This window comes from Galeopterus variegatus, unplaced genomic scaffold (assembly GCF_000696425.1).
Source record: "Galeopterus variegatus unplaced genomic scaffold, G_variegatus-3.0.2 Scaffold6616, whole genome shotgun sequence".
Taxonomy (NCBI): domain Eukaryota; kingdom Metazoa; phylum Chordata; class Mammalia; order Dermoptera; family Cynocephalidae; genus Galeopterus; species Galeopterus variegatus.
The window spans coordinates 18,913-23,588 of NW_007732727.1; positions in this window are offsets into that span (position 1 = coordinate 18,913).

Genomic DNA, 4,676 nt, shown 5'->3' on the forward strand with positions numbered 1-4,676 from the left:
CCGCCGCACTCCCAAGTGGCGCACTGTAGCAGTGCGCCACCGGGCCGGCCAGGAAGAGGCAATTTAACAAGTACAATGACACACCCATCAGCATGGCTGAGATAAAACACAGACAACACCAAGTGTCGGTGAGGATGTAGAGCAAGCGGAGCTCTCACACGCTGCCCATGCGAGTATAGATTGGTGGACCCATCTTGAAAAACTGCTTGGTAATATTTATTAAAACTAAACATTAACATACCTACAATGCAGTAATTCCATCCCTAGGTGTGTCTACCCAGCAGAAATGGGTACAGACCCACAAGACATGAGCAAGATGTTAATAAGGGCACTGTTTGTAATAGCCAAAAACTGCAAACAATAGCAATGCTCATCAGCAGTAGAAAGGGTAAATAAATTGTGGTCTGTTCACACAGTGGAATACTGTGCAATAATGAAAGACTGTGAAATACAGGTATAGGCAGCAACATGGGTGAATCTTGCAAACAAAATGTTGAATGAACAAAGCCAGACATGAAAAGAATATGTACCATACGATTCCATGTATAAGAAGCTCAAAACAGACAAACATAGTGGATAATAATAGTGGCGATTCCTGGGAGCAGGGTTCTGTTTGGGAAGGGGAATGAGGAAATCTTTTGGGGTGCTGGAAATAGCCTTTATGTTGATCTGAATGGTGACTACATGGGTGTATACATATGTTAAAATGCATTTAGGTGTACACTTAAGGTTAGGAGACTTTATACATTTTTCTGTATGTGCGTTGTCCCTTAACTTAAAAAATTATATTTTTTCAAAAAGGAAGCATATGTGCATGTTCCAGATTTTCATTTTTGATCATGGCAGACTAGATAATTTGGACCAACTCTCCTGTCGAAAAAAACTGGACAAGATTAAAAAGAAAAAAAACACCTTAAAAGCGTCTGTGAGCTAACTAGATAATGGAACAAAAAATATTGAGCCAAGATCTGGGAGACAAGGGAATCCAGAGAGGTGAGCCTGGCACTGGGAAGTGCTGTTGCCCTGGGCTGCTGGGGTTTGCTGGCTGAGAAGCAGCTTAGGGGCTGAGCTTCACATGTGGCTGCCTCCAGGGTTAGGACAAAGAGAAACAGTCCAGAGTCCACCAAGAGCATGCATGGACACTTGACATGTGACAAATGTGTCACAGTGCTAAGACAAATGTGTAACAGTGCTAGGACAATGGCAGAGCCATATGAAAAGATGAAATTAAAGCCCTGCCTGGCACCACACGCTAAAACAAATTGTGGGCGGATTATGGACCTAAGGCTAAAAGGTAAAACAATAACACTGTTAGAAGATAATATTGGAGACGTAGTCATAAAATAGGGCATAGAAAGACTTTGTAATCAAGACACGCAAAGCAAGTATTAACCATGGAAGAATGATAAATTGCACTGTATTAAAAATCAAGAACTTCTGTTCATTAAAAGACATCATTAAGAGTGTGAATAGAAAAGCTAGAGTGGGAGAAGATATTTGCAAAACATATAACTGCAAAGGTTGCATCCAGCATATATAAAGAACTCCTGCAAATTGATAAGAAAAAGCAGACAACCTTGTAGAAAAATGAGCACAAGATTTGAACAATTACTTCATGAAAGAGGGTATCTAATGACCACTAAGCTACGAAAAGGTGCTCAATCTCATCAGTACTGATGAAAATGAAACTTAATCACAGTGAGATACCATCAGATACTCATCAGATGGACCAAAATGAACAAGCCTGACAATTCTAAGCACTGATGAAGATGTGGAGCAAGGGAAGCTCATGGGCTGCTCACGGGAGTTTATTTTGGTAAGACTGCTTTGATTTTTTTGCGACTGGCTGCTGAGTGGTAAGACCACTTTTAAATACAGCCTAGCATTACTTAGCAAATTAAGTGCACGCCTTATAGAGGTGCAGGCATGTGGAGGCCAGGAGACATCTTCCCAGTAGCACTGCTTGTAATGGGCCCAATGTGGAAACAGCCCAAATGTGTATTGACAGGAGAATGCGTAAGTCATTCATAGTGTGTTCATGCAATCAAAATGAACGAAGTTCAGATATCCACAGCAACATGGATGAATCTCACAGGCATCATGTTAAGTGAAAGAAGCCAGATGATTCCATTTATACAAAGTTTATACACAGGCAAAACTAAAATCTGTTGTTTAGAAATGAACACAGAGATGGCTCGACTATAAAGAAAAGCAAGTAGTGATTACTTTAAAAGTCAAAATAGTGTTTACTGCTAGTAGGGGATGAAGGAGATTGTCACGTGAGGGGTGTTAGAAGCTGAGTCATGTCACCCCCAAATTCATAAGTTAAAATCTTAACCCCTAATACCTCAAATTGTGACCATATTTGGAGATAGCATCTTTACAAAGATGATTAAATTAAAAGAAGGTAATTAGGGTGGGCCCTAGTCCGGTATGACTGGTGTCCTATAATAAGAGGAGATTAGGACACAGACACACTCAAACAGGAAAGACCACATGAGGACACAGGGAGAAGATGGCCATCTGCAAACTAAGGAGAGAGGCCTCAGGAGAAACGAACCCTACCAACACCTTGATCTCAGACTTCTAGCCTCCAGAATTATGAGGAAATAAATGTCTGTGGTTTAAGCCACCCAGTCTGTGGCACTTTGTTATGACAGCTCGAGCAAATTAATGCAAGGGGGCATTTGGGAGGGCTTCTGGGTGTTTCCAAATGTGTATTTCTTGACTAGGATGATAGTTGCATAGGCATTTGCTTTCACATAAATTGTTAAGTTGTATATTTCAGGTTTGTTCACTTTTCTGTACAAGTGCTTTATTTCACAACAAAAAAGCAAACCAAAGAAGGATGGCTTGGTCTGGGCAGGGAAAAAAGATTTTGCTCTCATTGAATCCTCATACCAATCCTGTGAGACAGACTTGGCAAAGACTCTTTCTTTTTTTTTTTTTTCCGTAAACAGATTTATTGAGATACAATTCACGTATCATGCACTTCACCCATTTAAAGTATACAGTTCAGTGATGTTTAGTATAAGCAGTTGTGTAGCCATCACCATAATCAATTTTAGAACATTTTCATCCCCCTAAACCCCCATCCACCCCCCAGCTCCTGGCAACCACTAATTAAATTCTGTCTCTATGGGCCTATTCTGGACATTTCATATAAATTGAATCATACAGCATATGATCTTTCACTTCGCATGTTTTCAAGGTTCCTCCATGTTGTAATGTGCGTCAGTACCTCATTCCTTTCTATGATTGTGGACGTACCACATCATATTTATCCCTTCATCAGTTGATGGACATTTGGGCTTTTCTTGTTATGAATAATGCTGCTATGAGCATTCAGGTACAAGTTTTTGCGTGGATGTATGCTTTAAGTTGTCTTGGGTATATACCTGGGAGTAGAATTGCTGGGTCATATGGTAATTCTGGTAATTAACTTATTGAAAAACCACCAAACTGTTTTCCACAAAGGCTTTACCATTTTATATTCCTATCAGCAATGTATGAGCGTTCCAATTTCTCCATATTCTTACCAACATTTGTTTTATTGTTTGTTTGTCTTTGGCAGCTGGCCGATACAGGGATTGAACCCTGCACCTTGGTGTTATCAGCACCGCGATCTTCTTGCCAGTACTTGTTATTCTCTGTCTTTCAGAATACTGTAGCTCTGCTAGTGGGTGTCAGGTGGTATCTCACTGTGGTTTTGATGTGTATGTTCCTATTGACTAATGACATTGAGCATCTTTTCTCATGCTTGCTGTCAACTCCATTTTGCTGTTGAGGAAATTGAGGCTCAGAGAGGTTAAGTGACTTGGCCCATGTCACACAGTCCAAGGCTACTTTTTCCTCCTAGTACACCCCTGCCATCTGCATGGAAGGCAGGATCGTCTCAGCAGAAGCATGAAGGTCAGCTCTGGTTCTTGGTGCCAGCCACCAGGGCCCTTGGGAACCTGGCCTGGCACCACCCTAGTCCTTTCGGTTTTTCTGGGGCAGTTTCTGTTGCTGCCACTAAAGCCCTGAAGTCTCACTGTGTGGCATCACATCACACTGCCAGCTCTCTGTCACATCTGAGACCTTCTTGATGCCCATGAGTTTCCTACAGAGGGGATTTTTGCTTTACCCTAACCTGACACTCAGACATCTCAGCTTAGCAAACAGATACAGAATCCCAGAATATCAGGACTGGCAGGGTCTTGTAAGAGCATCAAGTCCTAACCCTTATCATGCAGAGGGGAAACAGGTTCAGAGAAGCCTGGGGGCTCACTGAGGTCTCACAGAGCATTAGTGGTGGAGCTGGGGGCAGGGCAGAGCTCTCCATGCTGTGCACATGATGGAAAAAACAGGAGACTGTTCTTCCCTCTATACTCTTTTCATGAGAGGGAGCTGTGGCGAGGGCTATCCTGAGGGGTAGGACCAATGCCTACTGGCTGCCACTCAGGAAGGGAGGCCAGGGCTGTACTGCCACACAGGTGTGGTGCTGACGGGCCAACAGGCTGCATCTGCCCCCAGCTGGATTTGACCCGCCAATTGCAGGTGTCCCAGTTGGGTAGCGCAAGGGCTTCTGCCCTGGTGACAGGTTAACCACAGTCACTTGAGAAAGGTAAAGATAAATGGATTCCTCCTCCAAACCCTTTGACCTCTGCAAGCCAGCTGCAAAGCATGCTTAGCCC